Genomic DNA, 25,401 nt, shown 5'->3' with positions numbered 1-25,401 from the left:
AAATTTTCCATGTCTGCTGGTGAAAAACTTGGATGATTTAAATCACATCCTTTTCGCCCTCTGGATCTCAGGGTTACAACCTGCAACATGAAGGGTTGGATTAGATGTTCTCTCAGGGAGTCAGGCTCAAGCCCTTTCTGTTACCAAAAGCCTTTAATGGGTTCTCTCTGCTTAAAGGATCAAGGTACCAGCCCTTGAAAGTCCTCTCTGTCCTCTCTTCACATCCTTATGTTGCCCTCATTCCAGCTACATGAACCTTCACTATAGTCCCAGACATACTACTCTTTCTTGCCTCTGAGCCTTTCCATTCCTACTTCCACTTCTGATTCTCACTCCTAAAGTGACCATCTTGTCCCTTGCCCCATCTTGTCCCTTGGTGCACAATGCCCTTATCCTTTCCATATTCTTATGTCAGAGTCTTGAGACCAAGCCCATGTCTCCAGCCTATGATTCCTCTTGAAATGTTCCCCAGGTCCTCGATCATGCTCCAAGTCATGATCAGGGTTCTTTAGAGTTTCTTATGAGCATGTAGGGGCATGGATAAGTACTTGCTTGTTTTGACCCATCAAGCTCTTTTAATAAAACCATGGGTTGCTTTTTCAAGACTGAAGGATAGAGTATCATATTCTCAAAACCCCAGAGCTACCCCTGCAGAAACTCATATCAGAGATCAAGGGGCCTGGAGATGATGTGGAGTTGAGACTGACTCTTCCTTTAAAGATGAGCAAACCAGGATGCTCTAAAAGGGGAAACCAATCTCTCAAGCTCACACAGTGCAGAAGGGAGATCCTTTGTGTCCCAGCTCTCAGTCCTCTGCTCTTCCTTCTCTTGCAGAGTTGTTTGCATTTTAATAAACACACAGAGGCTGAGTGCCTCAGTGACCCCTGTAATGTGGGGACTTCAGGCATGGTGACTGGTGGTGAGGGAGCTGCTGGGGATGCACCCTGAGAGGCTGGCTCCTTCTGCCTTGGGGAGAGTGGGTATGACCTCAGGCGGAAGAACTTATAGGGAGCAAAGCTGTCAGGGTGGCCCTTTAGAGACTTACCTCTGGATCTGGAGCTCTCTATGGCTGAGGGGGTGGGAGGACTTCATTTGTCTCTGCATCAGGGGGTGGATGGCTCGGGAAGAGCTAATGAAGCCATCTTCCCACCGGCATGCCAGGACAGTGACAGATGTCTCTTGGGGAGAAGACAGGTGTTGGCACATGGCTCATTGGGCAGGACAGAGAACAGTACGTCCCTCAATGTCACCAGGGGTTACAATGACTGCTGGGTCCCTCAGGAGGGAGTGTGTAGGCTCTGGGGTGAAGTGAAAAGGATCCCAGGGAGAGCCAGTGGCCTTATGTGAAAGCAAACAGAATGCCAAAGGTAGAAATGCTACACCATCTAGTCCAGTTTTCTAATTGGTCAAGTGGAGATACACAGATCCAGAGAGAGAGAGAGAGAGAGAGAGAGAGAGAGAGAGAGAGAGAGAGAGAGAGAGAATTCACTAAGGTTGCACAGTGAGATATGGGTGGAGATTCCTGAAGAGGTCTTGAGTGGTCCAGGAGTGGGAGAAAAGAGAGACCTCAGGGTGCACCACTGTATCACCATTCACCTGTGCTGGAAAGGGAGGTTGTGTTCCCAGTTTCTTGCCTGCTATTAGAGACTTTGATGACCTAGCCTCACTTCTCTTCCTCCTCATCCTGCAATCCATTCCATCTGCTCACTTCTCTCAACCTTTGAGCCTTAGCGCTGGCCCCTGCCACTCCTTTGTCTGATAACCTATGGCAGGAAAGTGCCTGAATGCTCTTTGTACTAATCTATGTTACTTGGCATTCTGAACTCACTACCTATGCAAGTTCTTCAGCCAAGTGACGTTCCATTCCTGTACCACATAATCAGTACCCCCACTCCAAGATATTCAGGGAACCCCTCCAAAAGCTATCTTTTCCACAGCAACATTTCTGACCCTTATTAGAAGTTCTACAGCTAGTGCCCTGCTTTCCTGGTATATGTGTGGGGATGCCAGGCCTTAAGAAGGGGAGAGGGCTGGAGGGAGAAAAGAGAGAATGCATCTTTGGCCTCTGTGCCAAACTTAGAGCAGTTTTGCCCCTACTGGCCATTGAGACTTTTGCTTCCCACTGGTCCAGGTGGGCCATCTGCAGAAGGAAAGGATTGGGAGCAGAGAATAAGTGGTAGATTGTATTCAATCACTTATCCATGTGAATAAATATTAATTGAGTTCTGTGGTAGGTGCTGGGACTATAAAGTAAGCGAGACAAACATAGTTGCTGCCTTGAAGGGACTTTCAGAGACTCAAGTTCCTGCATCACTGGGTCTCTGGCTTCTAGAGGGACAAGCATTGGCAAGAGCACTGTGTTGAGAGTCTACCTTCCGAGCTCCAGGTCCAGATTTGTTCCTTGGAGCTCTTCTTTCTTTCCACAGGGCTCACTCAGACCAGTTCCCATCCTCCACTCCCTTTGAAGTGACCCCTGACCCCCTCACAGTGCCTTATCTTTAGCTTCCACCTGTTGGTCCTCCTCTACCCATCATTCATCATTCTCAGGAAATGGAATAAAAGAACAATGCCAAGGGCCAGGGATTTAGCTCAGTGGTTCTGCCACCTGCCTCGCAAGTGCAAGATTCCGAGTTTGATCTCCGGTAACAACAACAACAACAAAAAAAGAACAATGCCCCAAACCCTGACCTATATAGCCTTGTGGATGGGAAGAAAAAAAACCCTCCAATTTCCAGGTATCTCACACAGCTACATGGAGACATCTGGTCAGCCTAGGGTCAAGACCTTAAGGGTTTGAGGGAAGAAAGAGCCCTTGTCTGGATGCCATCAAAGTTTCCTGCCTCCCACCGCTTTCATCCTCCTCATCTTTAGCCCACTAAGGCCAGATTTGTCTTGCAAAGTGGCATCATTACAAACACATCAGCCTCCTCTGAATGCCTGCATCCGCTCCTGCCAGCCCATCCAGGCTCAATTACATCCGAGGCTGCCTAGGGTAATTAAGTGACATTAGGACGCACCCCCGCCGTAATGCAGTGTTCAAAGCCCTGGGCTCCCACGTCCCAGGAGCTGCCACCACTGCACCGAGGCCATGTCTGCCTAATGCACCGCGCCGTGATTGCGGCTAATTACTCCACAGATAGGCCTCATTAGTGTCTGGTTTGGTCTGCAAGGTGGGGAGCAGACCATCTCTCCTGCCTCCTCTGGGCTCACCTAGTCAGAGCCTGGCCTCCTTTGGCCCTGCACAGCTCAGCTTGCTTGGCTCTGCTGTTCAGGAGCAATTGTAAGAGGGCAAGGGCATTCATAAAGGGGAAATCATCTGTCGATCAAAGTCATAGACTGCGCTGTAGTCCCTTCTGAAACTTTCTAATTGCTTTATTCCACTAGTGGGCAGCCAAGGCCCAGAGAGGCTTACTCATTTTCCTGAGGTCACACAGCCCAAGTGAAATGTGTCATCTTTGCTAACCTCCCAGGCTTGGAGAGGTGGTGATTCAGGACTAAGTGGAAGTATGCATAGCTAGGATTGAATGGATCCAGGAAGAGGAAGGGCTCATCAGTACTCGCAGAGGAGAGCTGGATGGCACATGCTGTCAAAGGCACTATACTTTCCCTCATGTATAGTCTTCATGACTTTTTCCAGCAGGCTTTTCTGCTGTGAACATCTCCCTGCCACTTTGTTCCTGGCTGCCCCAGGAGGTCTGGCCTCACCCAAGCCTGACCCGTTGCCTGTCCCATTTCCTCCGTGACAGCCCATATTCCCATCTTGGCAGTTAGTTGCCATTTGAGTTGCCAGTGTCTAGCACCCTGTGACTGTAACTGTAGGAGGATCCCTCATGGAGGCCTTCTGGTGCTGTGGTCTCCCAGCAGCAGTACAATGCTTAGCTACTCATGAGTGGCCTCTGGTATGAGTCAATAGAGTGAAGATCTAATGAGTGACCAGTGTATTGACAGCTCTGGCTAAGACTGCTGGGGATTGCCCACGCCTGGAGTCTCTCCGTCCTTTCCAGCCTCTTCTGGCTCATCCTGGCCAATAGAATGTAAGAAGAGAGTACATGAGTCACATAAGGTATGGGTGGCCTTCCCACCACTCTCTTCCCCAGGATATCACGTGGGGGATGCCCAGGTAATCTTGAGCTGCAAGGCAGTGCAGTCACAGATTGAATGAACTCTCTCTGAGCTCAGTTCCTTCGCTATAAAACCACAGAAGTGGATGAATTTGTGGGGTTCAAACTATGCTCTGTGTATCTTAGTGTTCCTTGGAGCTGTCTCAGATGCTGAGAGTGGTGTGAGGGAAGAAGGAACAGGGGTTTCACCCCTCACCCAGCTCCAAGACTGCAGCTGTGCAGCTTCTACATAAGACCCTAGAGGAGCCAAGGATCCCTGCTGCACCCTCCTTGCCCTGATGTCTGGGCCAATAGTTTCATTTCAGAGATGCTGACTGACCCTTCTTCATTAGCCCTCATTAGTGTCAGCCACATTTGGGCCACTGCCGGTAACCCAGAGAAATCTAAGGCATGGTCTCTGCCCTCTGTCTCCTTAAGAAGAAAAAAACACAAGTATCTTCTTAAGGAAGTTGGTCACTTTCTGTCACTGTGACAATATACCTGAGACAAACAATTTAAAGGATGATTATTTTCGCTTATGGTTTCAGTCCATGGTCACTTGACACCTTTGCTTCTGTGCCTGTGATAGGGCAGAAGCACCATGGCAGGAAAAAGGTGGTGATGGAGGAAAAAGGCTCAACTCATGGCAGCCAGGAAGGGAAGAAAGACAGACAGAGATAGAGACAAAGACAAAGACAGAGACAGACAGAGATAGGAGGAGGACAGGAAGGAACAAGGTACAGTCCCCAAGGGCATACCTCCATGACCTACTTCCTCCAACTAGTCCGCACCTCCCAGTTTCCACCATCTCCCAACAATGCCATCCAATTAAGAATCATCAATGGATTAATCCACTAATGAGGTCTGAGCCCTCAGGATTCCATCACTTCCTAGAAGCCCCACCTCTGACATTACTACATTGGGAACCAAGCCAGCAACACGTGAGTCTTGGGGGACACACCATCTCCAAACCATCACAATCACAAAGTCAGCTACTTGCCTTTGGGTTTGGCTTTATTTGTTGCTTATTTTGCATAAAGTGTCCCCCTCCTTCTGGGAGTGTTGGAGTGCTTCCTGGTTTTGCTGAGTTGAGGTGTGGATGGTGGGAAAACCATAAAACCCTTTTCTCTGTTCTCTGGGCTGGGTGGAGTGGCCCCAGGGGAGATTAGGGAAGAGAAGGAGGATCATCCCTGTCCATTTATAAGGATGTGGATAAAGCAGCCCTTGGGTATGTCCAGGGCATTAAATGACTTTTCTTTAACCAAACTGCCACCACCAGGCACAGCTTTCCTTCTGGTAGCACCAAGGCCCCGAAGAGAGGTATCAATGTTCCCAGTGCCAGCACACACTGCTGAGAAGGTGGCATTGGCCTTGTAGCTGCTGGCCTGGAGGTACAGACTCTGGGAATGTTGAGCAAGCCCTGCAGCCTTCCCAGGTGTGGCCAAGCCAGGCCTGACCTTCACCTACAGACTCTTCCTATCAGTTTCTGGAATGGAGCACTTGCAGCACTATGAGTAAGCTGGGCACTGAAAGAAAAGAGAGATCCCTGGGAGTTGGAACCAACACAGTGGTAGGCCAGTGATTTATTTTTGTGTAGCAAACTACTACAACTCATAATGACTTAAGAACAACCATTTATTATAGCTCATTATACTGCAGACAGTGATTCAGACAAGAGGCAGTGGGGATGCCTTGTCTTTGCTCCATGATGGCTGTGGCCTTAGTTGGTAAGACCCAAAGGCTGGGAGCTGCACCAGCCAGGCACCTCTGTCTCCACTGGGTCCCTTCATGTGGCCACTGCAGCCTTATTCACAGCATGGCAGGCTCAGCAGAGACTTTGGGCTTCCATGACAGCTCATGGTGCCAAGGAGCCATGTGGAACTGCCAGCACCTTCAAAGCCTGGGCCTGGACTTGGCCTGGCTTCATTCTGTAGCCCTCTTTGGTCACAGTGATCACAGACCAGCACAACTTGAGGGAGGAGAAACCCACCCACCCTCAATCCTTTTAAGACTCTGTGGCCCTGTATAATCCACCCCAAAGGATCCACCTGGTTTTCTATTGCTTCTGTAACAAATTGCCTCAGATTTAGCAGCATGAAGCCATGCCCCTTCATTACCTCACAAATCTGCAGGTCAGAAGTCCAGGCATAGTAGGGCTCTGATCTGCTTCCTGGATACCAGGAGCTGAGCAGCTTTTCTCTACCATGCCCTTCCCACCACCAAGTCTCTGCCTTGGAGCCAGCCCACCACGGACTGCAACCTCTGAAACTGTGAGCCAAAATAAACCTTTCCTCCTTTAAGCTGTGAATCTCAGGTATTTTGTTTCAGCAATGAGAAAGGTGTCTAATGCAGGAACACACCCTCCGATTTAGGGCTGGCCCTGACTCAGAGGAAGTGAGCAGTTTCCTTCACTTTGTGACCTGATGGAGACCAAAAGTCCATGAATTTCATCTCCTCCCTCCCCAGGCTACCAAGCAGCAGAGACCCACAGCATTTCCATCTTGGGGTTGAGTTTCATGTTCGGAAGAGGCAGATTCCAGAGGTAGACAATGTGGAGACTCCTAGAAGGAACTGGTTGATTGGAACAGATGGACTTACTTCTCTAAGGAGGGAGAGAAGTCACCAGGAGAAGAATATTTTAAAGCTGCAGCAGAGAGAATGCCCCCAACCTCACCATTTTCATCAAGCTGTCTTGCTGTCACTCACCTGGCCTCCGTCCTTCTGCTGCTTCCTGTGCTGCCCAGCATCCTTGTCCTCTGGTTTTTCAAAGAGGCCCCCTTGGAAAGCAGAAAGCCTGGTGGTAAGGAAGTAAAGTTGTACAGTTGGAAGGACTAGCCTGGCTGGATTAGGGTGGAATCTCCTGAGGCCAGATTAGCACCCAACATTACTGCTTTCTGCATCCCTGGGGGCTGAATCCAGTTCTGCTGTGACAAGCCCTAAAGAACAGTGACCAGACACAGTTATCCCAAGACTGCTATGGCTCTGTAGCATGAATTAGGGTCCTCAACACTTCTCTCAGAGGGGCAACTACCCAGACTAACTCAGCCCAAACTTTTTAGTCTTCCAACAAGCTCAGCTCCCCACCCCCATTTATACCCATCAAATCCACAGGCTCTGTCCAAACCAATCCAGCCCACTCCAACTGATTAGAAGTAATGGCATCTCACTGGCTGATGAACACCGGGAAATGTTAAATACACTGTAGCTTGGCAAGGGGGCATGGCCAGGGGCCTGGCAGCTACCAAGCTCCTGAAGGCCTTCTGTTGGGGCATCCCTGCCCTTTGGGGGTAGGGGAAGTGCCATAAGGCTTTTGTGACCCCTCTGAACACACTCATATGTACACCACAGCTTCTCTGGGCACTTTCTCTCTGCCCAGTGTCCCTGCAGGCGACTGGTTCATGCAGAGCATGCACACTGCTCTCTCCACCTGGCTGGAAGGTGGACAGACTGTGTGATTGTCACACTTGGGACACCCTTACATCTCCAGCCCAGGGAGCATGTTACAGAGAGTGACACAGGACAAAGACACTGGAGTCACAGAGCCAGAAAGAGAGTTGCTAAGAGACACAGAGGCAGGTGAGCAGACACAAGGGACAGAGAGATGGGGGTGAGGAAAGAGAGAAGGGACCATGGAAGGGGAGGAAAGGCAGGGTGGGGTGGTTGGCAAAGGAACCGGGGACTCCAAGAGTGGCCTCGTGGCCTTGGGTGGTTCTCAGGCTGCCCCTGACCAGGAGGGGAATGTCCCTGATCCTTCCCAGCTGGCCAGGGCTGGAGAGAGGCACTGAGTGACTCCAGGTGGTGTCAAGCCCTTCAGGGTAGGGTGTCTCCAGGGCACCAGAGGAGCTGCAGGGAAGCAGGGAGGGAGAGAGGAAGGGGTTCTGCTGATGCCCAGGTGCCTTCTTCACTTGACAGGAGCAGCAATTGTGCTCTTCACCACCTGCTGCCTCTGCGCAAGGTCATGGGCATGATGTGAGTGTGTGTGTGCGTGCGTGCGTACACGCATGGGCCATGTGCCGATGGGCATGCATGACTGCATGTGTTTTGTGACAGAAGGGTGTAAATGAGAAAGGGTGTGTGTACATCTTGCACATGTACCTGAGTTAAGTGTGTACATGGGGGGCTGTGGGTGAGCAAAGTGAATGTATACATGAAAGTGCATGAGCATGGTGATAGGTGCATGTGTGTACATGCTCACGAGTGTGTGGCCATGAGTGTGTCCCTATGTGCACTTGTGTGTGCCTGTGTATGCCTGTGAGTATGTGCCTGAGCAGCTGCCGGAGAAGGCAGCGGCAGACAAAGGTGCGCTCCAGTCTGCCGTGTGTGGGCCTGGGGAGCGGGCACTGTCACACAGCGGGTGCACACGCCTTGGTGAGATAATCAGCACCCTCAGAGGGCAGAGTGTGGGCGGCTCAGGCTGTCGGAGCCCTGCTGGTTGGGAGCAGTGAGGGGAGCTGATTAGGTTTTCTCATCGTTCCCCCGCCCAGAGCACTCTTGTTTGAGCACAGATTTCGCTCCATTGCCCTGATGAGGGGACAGGGGATCCCCCTGGGGAACGCGGCAGTATGAGAATCGGGGTACTGCCCTCCTGGCTCCTTTGCCAGCGCCCCCAGCCCACCTTTGCTGGCCACAGAGAGCCGACACAAGGGTCTGCTGATGCTGGGGGTGATGATTATTATTTGTCTCGGGTGAGAGTGGCTATGGGCTGTCTTCGTCGCCAGGGAAACCACACCAAGTGTTCTTGTGTCCATCCCCCCACACACCTGCTCTGCAGCTCCTTGCTGCCCTTGCACTTGGGCCCTATGCCTAACTGGGAGACCTGAGCCAGCCCGGCCCTCCTGGGCCTCAGCTTCCTCACCTGCGAATGGGCCTGGTGTCAGAGACCAAGTGGAACGACAGGTGGAGATGCCTGTGGCTCATAGAAAGTGCTGCATAAATGGCGGTTCATAAGAGAAGAGTCCAGGCTCTTCCCGGCAGCGGGGTGAGGCCTGCGGGGGCAGGGGTACCTGGTTCCTATACAGCTCTTCCCCTGGCATCCCACAAGGCCCAGAGACACCTGGGAAATGTCTCTGAGCCCGCTCCTTCCTGGCCAGCTCACTTGCTGCTTCCGCCTCCTGCACTTCAGCACCCCTGGCCTACTGGGGTCTGGGGGTGTCCTGTCCACCCTTCAGATTGTAGTGAGCCCCCCCTACCCCCATCAATACAGGCAGGCAGGTCCAGGTGTAGGAGGACATGCCATCCTGTGGGACATGCCCTCTCTCAGGGTCTTACCCGGCGAATCTGTTTTCCTTCTCTGGGTGGTCTTGGTCAACCTCTCTCCCCACAGGACTCAGTTTCCCCGTCTGTAAAATGGTGAGGTCACTGCTCCCAACTCAGATCCCGTATGTGCCTGTGACTCCTCTGAACAGCACAGGACAGGCAGTGGGCAGTGTGGATTCCTTTGTGTTCCCTCCCACCAGAGTGAGGCTGGTTGATCTATCAAGTGGGACCCCTGCCCTCCTCTTTGCCCCTGCCCCACCTGCCAAAGCTGAGCCTGGAGGGGAAGGCAGGGGCTGGAGCGGGCCCTGGGCCCAGGCCGTGCTTCCGAGCCTCAGTTTCGTCCATCACATGGTGCGAACTCTGACCATCTCACAGGATGGGGCCAGGCTTGGGCGGGCTGGGGTGGGGAGATCCCTGGAGAATGAAAGCATGGCAGAAACTGATCACACGGAAGGTGGATGGGTAGACCGGTGTGAATGTGGGTACCGGACCTACAAGGCCTGGATTCAAAGGGGAGGCTGTTGCAGCTGAGCCCCCCTCAATGGCCTCTCAGTATGCAATGGGGAAGTCACAGTAGGGTTCGCATGGGTTGTAGGGTACAGGGGACCTGAGGCAGCGGGTACCTGAAGGGCTTAATGTGGGGCTGGTTTCCTCAGCCCACAGAAGCTCCAGCACTTGCCCGGGGCCTGTGCATGTCACTCTCACTAGCCTGCACCTGCCCCTCAGCCCCCACTGTCCACTGCCCCCTCTGTCCTTCCCTTCCTCTCAGAACAACATCCAGGCTCCCTGCCTGTTTTCATGGGGCACCTCCCACCTGGCCAGCCCTCCCATCTGAGGTGCCAAAGCCAAACCATTATTCAGAAATAAGTACTTATTAGCATAGTGAAGAAGAAGGGCCCTGCCCTCTTGGAGCTGCTGCCCACCCTGGGGAGGTCATGGTAGAACTGAGCAACGTGTAGGTCAGTGTGCTAGGAAAGGGGATCACCTCCCTGAAGGACAGACTCCCCTGAGCCGGTGCCCGAGAGAACAGGGAGTTCCAGGTGGTCAGAGGCCCCTCCTTGCATCCACCTGTGCTCTGCAGAGTCCTGGGGACAGGAGGGGCCCTGGGCATCTTGCACCCTGGAGCACTCTACACTGTTGGATGAAGTGAGCACTGGAGTTCAGGAAGCCTGCACAAGTCCACCTCTCCTCAGCTGGTCAGCTGAAACCCAGGCAAACTTGCCCAGTGTCACCCATGGAGTGTGAGCCGTTGGACTCCCAGGCCAGTGCTCTCTCCGCAGCATTTAGAGCCCCCACATTTTTGGGGGACTGAATTCCTCAGCTGCTGCCTGAGTGGTTTCAATCTAGCCTCTGAGCACCCTAGACTCTAGTGGACACCTCCCCCTCCCATCCCCTAATGTCAATTGATTAATAACGACATATTTGAGATGGTGGTGTAAATTAATTTCTGAATTGCACCATTAGTGGGTAATTAATTTCTTTGCTCTGGGAAATGAAGATATCCCTGACGAGTGTGTTATCTAAATCTATAAGAAAGGAGAAGCGCTGAACAGGCAATTCTATCAATGCAAACTCTGATGCCCCCCTTCCATTTTTCCCTCTCTGTGTGAGGACTTTTCCCCCTCTTCATTCCCCCAGTTTTCAGCAGGGCAGCATCTATTTTTCCAAGGAGAGGTGGGGGCCCCTGGAGAGGGAAAGAGGCCTCTCAATACCTTCGGCAGTAATCAAAAGATCCCGTGTGCTTACTGCAGCTAAATAATGTCCTTATTGGATGCTGTTAGGAATATGGTTGCTGTGGAAACACGGGATCTCAACCTGCCAGGTTTGGATACCAAGACGCCAAGACTGGAACATGCATTCTTCTGCAAGCCACTGGAGCCCTGGGGTGATGGGTGGAGCGGGGATGAGCTTGGGAGTCTTGATTCAGACCTCCATGCTGGCCCCCATCAGACTGTGGCTGCTTTCTTTTTGGTTTTTTTTTTTTTTGGTACCGGGGATCGAACTCTCCCTGGAACAACTGAGCTAACCCTCTCCACCTCCCACCCCCCACCCCCCACCCCCTGCTACTGCTTCCTTTTGAAAGTCCTCTAGGATTAGCACCTTCCCATGTTTGACCTCCCCTTTCCCCTCTGTAGCTGGCACATTTCCCAGCTGGCCTGACTCCCTCCCTGCTGCCCCTGGCCACATTCCCCATCCCTGGACTGTCTACTGTTGCTCTCCATGTGAGTCTGGGCAAGTCACTTAGCCTTTCTGTGGCCCATTTCCTCTTCTCTAGCAGGGGGATTGTTATTCCTTTTTAGGATGTTTATGAGAATTTAACGAGATTATGAATGGAAAGTGCTTAGCGCAGTGTCACACGTGAGGGAGAGCTTGGTCAATGAGAGACATAGTACCTTGGTACATGGGGAAACAAGAGCAAAAATTGGAGCCTTTATTGATTTGGCTCTGTGGTCTGCCTCTGGCTGGCTGTGTCTGAAAAGTCACAGTGTCGCTGATCCTTGGTTTGTCTTTTAGGTAGGATGATCCTGTGACCTCTCCGTGGACTGCACAGCCCCTGTTTACACTTGTTTTCCCAGCATCCTTAGTAACAGCACACAGAAGACACTTGGTGGGTACTTGTTACTCCAAGAAGACCCTAGGTGCTGGGCTCAGAGGAGGTCCCAGGCCATCAGTCTCTTCGTCCTGATGTTGCAGCAGGCCCAGTGCCTGAGTTGTGTTTGGAAGTCATTTCATTAGCTCAGATTCCAGGTCCCCGGGAGCAAGGTCTTGCAGGCCTCTGTTTTGAGGTCAGAGGTGGAGGGGCAAAAGAGACAATGGCTGCTGGACCCCTGCCTGGCTCCAAACACCACTGCTGGTGGGACACCGGGCCCCTCTGACCCAGCTCAGCCCCAATTAGTGCCCTGGGATGGAGCCCAGCAGTGGCTTCCAGGCTTCTGGGGCTCCCTGCACACTCATTCCATTCAGGTTCTGGTGACAACCCTGACCCAGAGGGCCCAGCTGCGCTGGAGTCCCTGGCTTCCCCCAGCTCATTAGTGCAAGGGCATTCAGATGTGTGTCAGTCCTGCAACAATACTCATCATTTGGCTGCTGGCAGTATCCTCTCAAGGCTTCCATGAGACTTTTGAGAACCAGAAGTGGCCCTCATGTGGCGGGCTAAATGTCACCGCCTGGTACCTCAGGCTCCTCATCTATAAAATGGGTAAAATAATCCCTACCCAGTTTATTGTTGGGATAAGATGCATGAGAAGGGCTTTCTGGGAAACTCCAGGGTGATGTGCACCTGCTGAGAGGTATGTTGTGCTGAGTGACTCCCATGCAAACATCTGTAGGCCAGGCCTGAAACTGTACTGGTTTCTTTTTCAACTCTTGGCTTCTGTTAAGGATGGTTACATTTCCATGGGAACCACATAACTCAGCCATTCACACTTGTATGGGCAGAGAGGGCACTGTCAGGTTAGGATGAGCAAGCTTAAGTGTTTGTGTTGGTCCAGCTCTTGGTCTGTGGTGGGGCTGGATAGCTCAGTTTCCCCATCTGTTGGAGGACATGGCGAGGCCAGCTCTGCCTTCTTTCTGGATTCCTGTGAGTAGCTGGACAGGATGAAGTTGCTCATTTGCTCAGCAAATAGAAGCAAGGAGCACAAGCCAGTCCTCCTGGGGCCAGGGCCTAGACAGCTTTGCTCCTTCCTGGGCCTGGGGACCCTAGCCAAATGATCCCACATCTCTGTGCCTCAGTTTCCCCTTAGGCCAAGTGACTTTGTAATATCTACCTCATATGCTGTGAGGATTCACAGCCAATTGTATGAAGCATTTGACTCAGAGTTGGGGCTCTGCAAGTGATTACTAGTGCCATTCTTCTTCTTCGAATGGACAAGGGTAAAATAGTACCAAAAATGAGGCACATTGTTCTCTTTGTACAAGGCTGCACATAGGGGCTGCTTTGGGGTTGGCACCCTTGTTAGGAAGTGCAGAACTCCGGGGTCCTAAGCTTGATCTTGGTCCTTAAGTAACTTCATGATTTCCTGCCTCAGTGGGCCCAACTGAGGGGCAGGGGCTGAAGGGATGAGACCAGGAAGAGAAGAGGGGAGTGGGGACTTCTTGACTTGCCTGTGGCTTTGTGTTCTCTCCCTCTCCCACCCCAAGAATAATCCTCCCCAGGAACTGGACCTTAATCTAGAAGTAAACAGTGAGTTGAGTGGGACACTGCCCAGAGTTAGGGAATATTTTTGTTGTTGCTCTGAGGGTGGTGATTTCCTAAGGAGTCCTAGGGTCCCTGGAATTTCCCCAAGGGACACATTCAATTTTCAGCTGTAGCTCTCAGACCCTCACAAGTCCCTGTCCTTGGGATCCAGGATGGAAAAGAAGGAGCAGGAGTGGAACAGGGCCTGTGACCTGTGGTCTACCCGAGGTATGAGTGCAGGGACTGGAACTAACTAAGTTGGTTACAAGGGGATTAAAGATGGATTGGGACTCCCTAGGGTATGATGCTAAAGGACTGGGTGGGTGGGGGCTGGTTGAGGGAGTCAGAGAATCTCAGTGACTACTGCTCCTTCTCTCCCAGCCACCATGCCTTCAGGAGCAGATTCCTGGAGCTGGAAGCTGGCACCAAGCTAGGGGAGAAGGCCCCATAGAAGCAGGCTCCAGGCTCTCAGGCTAAGTAGTCATTGCAGGAGGCCCTGGATGAGCCAGTGTGGTGTGGGAGAGCCTGGGCTCTTGGGGCTAGGATCCCTGTACATTTTAGAAAGCTCTCATTGCAGAGCCGTAGGACTTTGCGAAAGTCACCTTGGACTTTTGGCTTTGGTCAAGTCACTTGACCTCTTTGCACTGCAGTTTCCTCATCTGTGATGTGGCAGTAGTGACATCATAGGACCATGGTAAGTGTGAGATGGAATCATGTGTGCAAAATGGCTAGCATGGTGCCCATCCCAGAGCAACTGCCAAATAAACACTAGCTCCACTCCTGGGAGAAATGTTGTGAGAAGTTAACAAAATAATTCTTGGCAGCTCATCCAGATCATTTTTTGCCACAGAATGGTCAAATCCTGTTGATTTCAGCCCTTTGGGGTTGGAAAGATAAGCCAGGCCTGGGGATCCAAGGAAACCTAGGTAGGAGGGAGGAAGTGGGTACAGTATAAAAGGAAGGCCATCTGGAGTGGGAGAGGACCTGCATGACCATTTCCTGGTCACACCCAGGTTTCTTTCCAGCTACTAGAAGTGGAGTCTCCTGCTGGCAGAGGGTGGTAAGTGGAAAGGACTACAATTAAGGTCACTCTTTAGCCATGTCAGCGTTACTGAGATGGGACTTATTTCCCTCTACGAACACAGAGAGAATGGCACACAATATATGAAACAAATGTTTCTAGACATTGACCAGGAGGCAGCTTTTGACTATGATTGTGAGATAAGGAGAACAAATACTCTGGACTATATGGCCATTCCAAGTTGGAGACACTATTCAGACTGAACTTTGGGGAGGGTGAACCCAGAGAGAGCTTAGTGGACTCTCAGTTGAGGTGGTGAGTTTGCATTTGAGAAGGCTGAGAAGATGACATTTGTAGGGTGGAAACTGAAGAAAGGAAAGCTATGCAGAAAGAGAGTGTTTCAGAAATCTCTGGAATCCTCCAGATTTTGTTTCTAAATCCTAAGATGTGCCTAGTTAGTGTGAAACTCCACGAGGCAAAGAATGACCAAGGAGCTATGAGCTGAGCAATTCCCACAGTTTACGTGGGCTTGAAGGCTTCAAGTTCTGCCCAGTCAGAATGGAGATGGCAGAAGGGTCACATGTTAGCACTAGGGCTAAACAACCTCAGAGTAAAGGAACTCTAAACTCACTTCAACCAAACTTAAAAGAGAAACGTCAGAGGATCAGCTGATCTGTGAGTAACTTCACTGCATACTAATACAAAGTGCTACACTGTTCAAGGACTGAAACAACATTGAGCCCTCCAAAACACTGCTATGGTTTGAATAAGCATCTGCCAAAGACTCACATGTGAAAGACTTGGTTGGTGGCCTGTGGCCTTCTTGGGAGGTGGGGCCTAGTGGGAGGAAGTTAGGTGATTGGGGATGTGCCTTGGAAGGGGAAATTGGGACTTGGGGTGGTTAGGAAGGGGTTTCAATTGATTGACTTTGGGATCTGCCCCAGGGACTGGTGGAGCACACTTCTAGATGTGTCTGGGTAGATTATGGAGACCTGGGCTTGAGTCGATATCTGGTTCCTTGCCCCTTTCTCTCTGGTGCTGCTCCCGGCTCTGGTTCCCAGCTATCATATTGCTCCACCATGGTGTTTCTGCCTTGGAGCCAGCTAACAATGGGCTAAATATCTTGAAACTGCTAGCCAAATTGTCTTCTCCTCCTTTAAGTTTTGGGTGTTGGGTATTGAGTCCAGTGATGGGAAAGCTGACTAAGGCAGGACCCATCTCCATAGCATAATTTCCTACATATAAAATCCTAACAGAGTGTACCAAAAAGCTACTAGAACTAACATATGAATTTAACAAGGTTTCCGTATAAAAGAGCAATGTACAAAATTCAGTTGTATTTTTATGCACTAGCAATGAACAAATGAAAATTTTAATTTAAAAAACAATCCATGTACAACAGTATAAAAAAGTGAAATATTTAGAGGTCAATCTAACAAAATATATGCAAAATTTCTGGGCTAAGAACATAAAATTAATGAGAGAAGTTAAAGAAGACTTAGATAAATGGAGAAATACAACATGTTCATGGATCAGGGGACTCAGTGTTATTAAGAGATTAATTCTCTCTATTTGATCTATAGATTTAATGCCATACTAATAAAATTCAAGCATATTTTTATAGATATTCCAGGATGATTCTAAAATATATGGAAATACAAAGAACTTTGAACAGCCAAAACTGTTTTGAAAAAAGAACAAAGTTGGAAAATTCATACTACTAGTTTCAAGGCTTACTAAATGACTACCACAGTGAAGATATACATATGAATGTAACAAAATACAAAGATCAAAATTAAACTATACAGGGCCGGGCGTGGTGGCACATTCCTGTAATCCCAGCATGCAGGAGGCAGAGGCAGAAGGATTGCAGTGAGTTCAAGGCTAGCATAGGCTACATAGTGAGTTCAAGGCCAACCTGAACTACAAAGCAAGACCCTGTCTCAAAAAAAAACCAAACCCCCAAATTAAACTATACACATGTGGCCAACTCGTTTTTGGAAAAGGTGCCAGGTAATTTAATGGAGGAAAGATTGTTTTTTAAATAAATTAAGCCAAAACAATTGGTCATCCACAGCAATCAAACAAACAACCCTGAACTTTGACTCTTATCTCACATAATACACATTTTTCCCAAATTGATCATAAACTTAAAAGTAATATGTGAAACTCTAAAAATATGACAGAAGATATTTGTGGCCTTAGATTAGATGACAGCTTATTAGAGTAGGCATAAAAAGCACAAACAATTAAACATAAATATAATAAATTATAACTCATGAAAAATTTAAACTTCTGGATTTAGAAAGACCAATAAGAGAGGGAAAAGAGAGCCAGAGATTTAGAGAAGCATTTGTAAAATGATAAAAGGATTTGCATATAGAGTATATAAAGAAATTTTACAACTGAATAATAAGAAATAAATCAACCCAATTTTTAAAGTGGGCAACATATTTGGGCATTCACCAAAAAAGGAGACACAGATGTCAAGTATATCCCATAAAAGATGTTCAAAATCATTCATTATTAAGGGACAGCAAATCAAACTACAATGAAATAGCAACATACACTTATTAAAACAGCAAACAAAATAGCAACAAGCATTGGGAAGGATGCAGAGTAACTGGAACTCTGTACAGTGCCAGGGGATGCAAAATGGCACAAATATTTAAGAAAATAGTCAGTTAAAAAACCCATTAAATAATAATATGTGGTATGATCCAGCAATTCCACTTCTAGATATTTACTCAAGAAAAATGAAAAATGTTTTAAAAGAACCTGCACATGAATGTTCACATCAGTTTTATTCCTAGTCATTGAAACTGGAAAGAACAGAAGCACAGGTAAGCAAGCAGTGGTATATTCACATAATGAAACAGTACTTAGCAATATGAAGGCATGAGCTACAAATGCACACAACAATATGCATTCAGCCAAATGGTCATTATGCTGATCCAAGGAAGACAAGCCCCAAAGAGTACACACCATAGGATTCCATCACAACCAGCATTAATATGGTTGGTATACAATTCATCCCCCAAGGCTTATGTGTGGGAGGCTTGGTCCCCAGTGCAGTAGTGTTCAGAGGCGGGGCTTTGAGGAAGCGATTGGAACACCAGGGCTCCAACTGCATCAATGAATTAATGGTGAGTTTATAGTTCAATGGGCTCATTAGGAGGTGAGACCTAATTGGATGAAGCAGGTCACTGGGAGTGTGACTGTAAAGGGTGCATTTTGGCACCTGCCCTTTTCTCGCTGGCTCTCATGCTCTCTCTGCCTCCTGTCCATCATGAGATGAGCAGCTTTGTTCTGCTGCACTCTTCCACCAGGATGCTCTGCCTCACTACCGGCCCAGAAGCAACGGAGCTGGCCCACTATGTGAATTGACACCTCTGAAACCAGGAGCCAAAATAAACCTTTCCTCTAAGTTGATAGCCTCTGGTATTTTGTCACAGCAATCCAAAGCTGACTAACACAGACAGAAACAAATCTTTGGTGACAGAAAGCAGATCAGTGGCCAACTGCACCCAAGGTTGGGTTAACTGCAAAGAGGCACAAAGAAACTTGGAGGTTAAGGTAAATGCTCTGCCTCTTGACTGTGACTTTGACCTTTGTTAAACTCATGAATTGTCCACTTAAAGTGGATGCCCTTTATTGGACAGATTCTACTTCAATAAAGTTGATTGACATAAGAGGAAAAGGACCAGCCATGGCCGAGGGGCTATCAAGGGCCAGGCGCTGTGCTAGTTGCTTCAAATACATCCTCCTACATACTCTCAGCATTTTTCTACAGCTGAGAAAACAGAGAAGTACAGAGCTGGAGTGACTTGCCCAAAAGCATGCATCTGGAGTGGTGGAGCTGGACTGCAACCTCTCTCTTTCATCCTTTCTGTTCCAGACTGCAAAGCATCTTTATTTGGGAAGGAGGTGACACTGAATTTTAGATTTCCTGTTATACTGGATGGTGCAATCTTCTGATCCAGTGACAGTAGAAATGAGGCCCATCCAGGTGCTGCAAGCAAATCCGCTCTTGCACAGGCAAAGCTTTATTGGCTGAATTGGGGTTTCGGCGGAAGGGAGTCAGCATTGGCTGAGAGAAGGGACCACACTACTGGTAGACAAAGAGAACAGCATGCTGTTATTGATTGGTTGGGGTAGGCTAGAGTCTGGTAATTTCCATGGCTGGGAACACAGTTCCAAAAGACGTTTCTTCTTGTGATCATCAGGTGGTCACAGTCAACTTGTCCTAAAGGCTGCTGAATTTTCACATAGCTGGTGTCATATATGAAATATCCCAGTCTTGTGGTCTTCGACCAAAGATAGGGCTGAAGGACTTCAGATGCTTGGGCTGCTTTGGCTGCTGAAGAAGCACAGGGGTGGGAGCAGAAAAGAGAAAAGAGAGAAAGAAAAAGAAAACATACTGAGGCCAGTGGGCAATAGACTAACTTAACCCTGTATCACAGACTTGGAGAAAACATTTTCTTTTTTCAGTGATCAACATGTCTACATGCAAAGAATCTGACTCAAGGGTTAAGACAGCTAAGGGGACAGACACAATATGAAGACAGAAGTGCCAAACCTTTTGTCTCATTTCAGTCACCCATCAAACATCTGTAGCCTCAAGTAGAGAGTGTGATTTAGCAAAAGTGACCTTCAAGTAACGGGCAAGTATCCCAGGCAACTGTTTTCATACCCCCACTTCAGAGGTGCCATCTACAGCAAAGCTAGGGGGAAGTAAGTTATATTTGACCCAGCTGTGTGACCTCCAAAATTAGTGGTTTTTAAGTTGGCCGAGAGCAAGTGAGGCTAGCAGCCTTATTTAGGTTTTTCCTTGATAACAGTTCCTCATTTCGTGCAAACCTTCTGCTTCTGTGGCTTTATCGGGGTCTCATGACGGGCCTGTTGAAACGAGAGCAGGGGTGAAGAAGCAATAGCCACACTACCAAGGGGAATCATTTACTGTGCCCAGGGCTTTACCTTGTCATCCAGTCTTCTGTCCCACCACTGGGGTCCCTAGCTGTCTCATCTGTGTTCACTTGCACCTTAGATGCACAATCAGAAATGACAGTATGGTCATGTCCCAGTCCCCTGTGCCATATCCAGACGGTGACACCCACACAGAATGCGAGCAGATGAGATCTTGGGCAGGAATTCAGGAAAGTGGAGCACGCATTTTCCTGCAGAAGCTTAGGACACACATTGTTGTTTCGTGACTCAGTCTCCCCATCTTTAAAATGGCGTTCTCCACTGTAGGACTTCTGTCCTAACTTGGGCATTGTTGTCCTCTCCACCTTTTCTCTCCCCCAGTGGCCTCTTCACCTCGTAACTGGCAGCTGGGTCGGGACCAAAGGAGAAGGGAAAGATCCTTTCTGTGTTGTGTTTGTAAGTGCCTGGGGTGCACGCTCAGGTGACAGTAAGAGATTATGACAGGACCTGCCTCAAGGTGCTGTCTGGTGACTGTGATTGGGTCATTATGCTCAGCCAGGGGCTGGCTCAGGGCATGGGAACAATAAAGGTCTTCAAATTGAGCCCCCAGCCAAAGCTGGCATGCCTTTGATAACATGCCAGATGTGCCTCCTCTTGATCACCTTTGGAGATAGGCAGCTCATTCCCTCGTGCAGCAGTCTGTCCTGTGATCAAATGGTAGATAACATAGGTAGGTAGGGTCTCTTTGATGTATCTGTTAGGGTTCCAGCAGGAAACAGCCTTTGAGGAGGAGGAGGTAACGAAGAGACCATTTGCAGAGGTGTGGGAGGGTGTCCTTACCCTGAAAGCCAGGGAATGCCTGAGCTGGTAGCATCAGAAACGCTGGATGGAGAGTCTGTGTTTCTCTCACAGGTGATGACACCAGAGATCTCCAAGGAAGAGCTGCAGTTGAGTTTGGGTTTATCAAGGTCACTTTAGACCGTGTCAAGGAGAGCCAGTTGGGGAGCAGGAATGGGGGCAGAGGAGGCAAAGAGGCCATGGGGGTGCAGCTTCAGCAGGTCAGATCAACGGTGGAGAGGAGAGGACTGTGATTGTGGTGGGTGAGGAGAGGACCCTGTGGGAGCTCCCGAGGGGAAATGTGGAGCGTGTGGATGTGCTGATGTGCCCCTTGCAACGGGCAGCACTCAGCTGCCCCCCGAATCCCATTCAGGAATCAGCTGAGGATTCCTTCCATGGGACCCTCTCCCTGAGGGAGCCAGTTTTCCAGACCATTGCAGAGGTGGGTAAACTGAGGTAGAGACATAAGGTAGGAACCCAAGGAACTGGTCAGAAGCTGGAAGTCGGAGTCTCAGTTCACTACCCCTTTCTACCCTGTTCAGGGGATTCCCACAAGGCAAAGGAAAAGCAGGCAGGGAAAGATGAAGGGAAATTAGGGGTTTGCATTTGGGGTCAGGAGGCTGAGTCTGGGTCCTGGCTTCTCCTTCCCCTTGCTGGATGATCCTGGTGGCTCCCTCCCTTCCTGGGCCTCAGGTTCCCACCTACTGATGTGGGACAGCCCTGGCCCGTCCTGAGGCCTTGCCTCCCACCATCCCTACCTGGGCTTCCCTTGTAGGGTGGGCTGCGGATGATTCAAAGGATGATGGATGGAAAGGGTCCTGAGGAGCCCAGACGCCAGACAAGTGAGAGGGGAAATTAGTAGTCACCCTCTATTTAGCACGTGATCCGGCAGGCTCAGGATTTATTACGGGCAACGTTTTTATTAATGACATTAATAATGATGCCGACAACACCATCCGCTGCTTGTATCATGCTTTTGTTTCCATTTGGAGCACTCCCTCTGCGATCCTCATGCCTCCTTGTGAGTGCAGCATTTTACATCCTGGTGCACAAATGGGTACATTGAGGCAGAGAGCTGCTGTGTCTGATTAGTGAAGGTCAGTGCACAAGCCAGGGAATATGGTTGGGCTCTGCCAGTTCCAACCCAGGACCTCTAGCCGAAGATCGGACTACAGCTTCTGTCCCTTCTTGTGTGTTCCCACAGCATCTGGGCTTAACCTAGCCTGGGTGGCTGATGTGCTTGGAGTGAAACCACCTTCTCCATCTGCTGGCTGTGTGGCCCTGGGTAGATTGCTCCCCCTGCCTCAGTTTCCCCATCCCTGGGTGGTGTTAAGGATTAAGGACTTTGATGGAAGTATCAGCTCAGGGTCCGGCACATTTTCCAGGGCGGAATTCAGCAGATGGTGGGGAAGGTTGACTTTCCTCACTTGGGCTGGGTTTGAAGGTCACTTGTGGCCTCCAATGCTAATTTTCCAAAAGCTGCCTTCTGCATTTGTGAGCAGAAGCAGCTGTTTTGTGTGTATGCGTGTGTGTGTATCTGTATACCGTCTTATCAGGCCAGAAATAAAGTCATTCCACCATATTGCGGGTCCTGGCTGACTGATGAGAAAATCGAAGACTTTTCCCCCAGTCTGCAGGCTGAGCTGGTTCCCAGGAGGAGGAAGGAACCTCACCCCTCACTGGACATCTGAGCCAGACACACCCCTGGCTGCTCACCTGAGCATCGAAGAATTCAGCTCCTGACTTCCATGCTCTAATGGCATCTCCTCCCGCCCCTTATCTGCCCTGTGCATTGCTGACCAGGGCACCCATCCCTGCCTGTGGCTTTTCTGTGGCTCCCTCTGTGTGCTGGGTAGAGGCTCTACCTGGAGCGACCCCTACCAGCCTCTCCTGGCCTCTGCTCCTGGCCTCTCCTGTGTGGCCACGTACCAGTGGTCTGGCCCTGGAGGGTCTCAATGTTCCATCCTCTCTCCTTCCTCTCCCTCTTCTCCTTTTATCTCACTACGAAGGTCAGTGTTGCTGGAAGACTTTTCCTCTTCTCAGGCTGAACAATTTCCTGCTTCCTGTTTTGTGGCCTTTGGCCCTCTGACTTCTTCAGCTTCCACGTGTCCATCTCCAAGCTCATAGCCCGGGACACAGGGACTCCACTTGGGCTCACTCTTCCCAGTCCTTGTGTACCTTTCAAGGGCAGTCCTGCCTCCTCTGCCCCCAGGAAGCCCACTTACTCTCTCCCCTGACTGCTGCAGTCCAAACCATCTGGGGCTCTTGGGCTGGTAGGGACTGGCATGCCTAACCCCTTTCTTGATACATCAATTTACAGAGGACCAGAGAGGAACGTGACCTGACAAAGCCACAAGACTGATTACCTGGTGACTGGGGAGAATGGTGCAATGTTTTAAAATTCTGAGTTTTCAATTTTTTTGAAAAAATATTTTAGCATCTTTGAGGACGAGGGAAAGAAAATGAACAACCTCAGAAAACATGATAATAGACATCAAAAATGTTTCTAAGAAGAATGCATCCTTTCAACCCTCAGGAGGCAATTTGAAATGGGTGCAAAGATTTATATCCAAGGATGCTCATCATAGCCTTGTTTATGAGGGCGAGAATCTGGAAATAGCTTAAAGGTCCAACACAGAGATTGGTTAAATAAATTATGGGGCATCCATGTGATGGAATACCATACAGCCATTAAAAATGATGGCCCAGTAAAAGAACATTTAATGATGTGGGGAAATGTTCACAAGATATTAAAAGGAATAAAAGGAGGTTACAAAACAGCATATTCTGTATGCTTCTGACTTTGCCAGAACAATTATTAAAAAAAAAGAAAGCCCAAGGCCCCTAAGGTTATTTATGATATTGTTTCACTGCCTCTAAGACATCAGCCTTATTAATTCCTATTTCCCTGTGGCTTAGCAGAGAACATGGGAATTTAATGTCTGGAGGCCTGACTCTGAGTCTAGTCTGGGATACTTTTTTTTTCTGGTACCGGGGATTGAACCTTGTGCTTGCAAGGCAGGGGGCAGAACCACTGAGCTAAATCCCAGGCCCTAGTCTAGGATACTTTTTAACCAGGTGACCTTGGAACTCTGGCCCTCAGTTTCCTTCTTTTTTTTTTTCTCAGTACCAGGGATCCAACCCAGGACCTTGAGCTTTTGAGGCAGGCGTGGAGCCACTGAGCTAAATCTCTGGCCCTCTCAGTTTCCTTCTTCTCTAAAATGGGGGTAAGATTCCTCCATTGGAATAATGTTGATGGATGTCAAATGTGGTCAAAGATGGTGTCCGCATGCGTGCACTCATGTGTGTGCGTGCGCCCCCGCATGTGTAAGGTCTTGATAAGGCAGCAGTGCTGCAGCTGCACGGGCAGGGAGGACAATGAGTGTTTACTCCCTGTTAAATTGAGGACTACATAAGGGCCACAGTGTGACATTCCTTCCTCCCTGTCACTCCTTACCCTCAGGCCTGGCCTCCGGCCCCTCAGGCGGCCTCCACCTTTCCAGAGCTGGCTAGTGTCACTTGCGGCGGGGGGGAGCCCCTCTCTGACTCCCCTGGTGCTGCTGGGCTGCCATCTCCAGGGCCTTGGGCAGCCTGCTGCAATGTAGGCCAGGACGGGCCAGCCATGCCTCCCCTCTGAGTTTTGCTGCCTGTGGTCCCTCTCCGGCCCCTCCTGGGCCACACTCCAGGAGGGAGGGAAGCCAGCCTCACTGAGGGAGGTGACCTGTTGAGTCTTGTAGTCACCGAAGTGGAATAGGACCTGACGCCTGGCTCTTCCACCAGCCCCTCAGTGCCTGGAGAGACCTGTAGGCAGCTGAGTCAGAAACATGGGGCTTGAGGGCACTTGGGGTGCAGCCCTGGTACATTCTCATTCCCCTCTATTACTCATTCTCTTTCTGCACACAGTTTGTATGCTTTGACTCTGGGCAAGCTCCGGGCCAGATAGAGGCTTCATTGTTTATTCTCTTTCCTTTGCTTTTCTTTGTCAGAAGCAGATAGACAGGTCAGTCTTTCCATTGCATGAGAAGAACCCAATAAAGGGATCTGGCATGGTGAAGAGATGCATAGAAGATGCTGTTGGGCCTCACCAAGGCCCCTCTGTTTGAGGGATGCCCAGTCCCAGGTGCTGTCCCAGGCCCTGTGCTCACAACACTGGGGACTTGCCCGGGGCAACCACAGCTGTCACTAACAGAGGGCTTGAGCACAGGGGAAAACAACAGTTCCTCCTCATCCCGGCGTCTCCTACCTGTGACTTATTGATGGAGGGCAGGGAAGCATGGCTATGCCCAAGGCAGGACAACTTTGGTATGCCACGATTGCCACTTCAGCCTCCTTCCTATCCTGCTCTGCTCCCACCTACAGGATCTTCCTGAAGAAGTGTTTCTGAGGCAAATTTCCTGCCCCAAATCCTTGCCTCAGGCTCTGCTCCCAGGGCCTGTGACAAGAGACAGGTGGGGGATCCTGACACGGCTTTTCTAAATATAACACACTAACACTGCTTGTGGAAATTCTGCACTTAGATAGAACGGCTTCCAAGCATGTTATTTTTAGAGCCAGAAGATGAACATACCAGCAAGTCTACTACAGACTGGATCCAAAGCAAGACCCAGAAATACCGAGGCCAACGTGGTGTTCATTCTCTGCAGAGGTGCCTGGCGACAGAGATTTGGTCTGAAGGTGTACTCGTTGCCTGCCAAGGAAACGCCCCCTGAACTCTGGTGCAGGGTGTCCAGGTCGCCTCTACTGGATGCCAGCACAGGCACAGAGAGTGGGCAGAGCCTGACACAGCCTCCAATAGCCTCTCACACAGCTGGCACTCCAGGGGTTCTACCCAGATCTTATTCCTAGACCCACAGAGGATTCCCTGTCACTGGGAATGCCTGATGGCTCAGGCAGCACCACATGCAATTGTTTTGCCCTGGTCCCTTCCTGTCATCTTTCAAACCCCTTCCTCTTCCTCCAGGAAGCCCACCAGGAGTGCTCTTTCCTCCGAGATCCTCCAGCCTTGACTGTCGGTATCAGCTGACCCAGGGATATATAGGTGGGAACAAAGGTGCCTGGGGTTGGGACATCCTTGGACCCACCCA

The sequence above is a fragment of the Heterocephalus glaber genome, unplaced genomic scaffold (genome assembly GCF_053883595.1).
Source record: "Heterocephalus glaber isolate CG9 unplaced genomic scaffold, H.glaber_assembly_v1.0 deba00001497, whole genome shotgun sequence".
NCBI lineage: Eukaryota > Metazoa > Chordata > Mammalia > Rodentia > Bathyergidae > Heterocephalus > Heterocephalus glaber.
The sequence above is the reverse complement of the archived record's forward strand: the minus strand, read 5'-3'. Positions refer to the sequence as shown.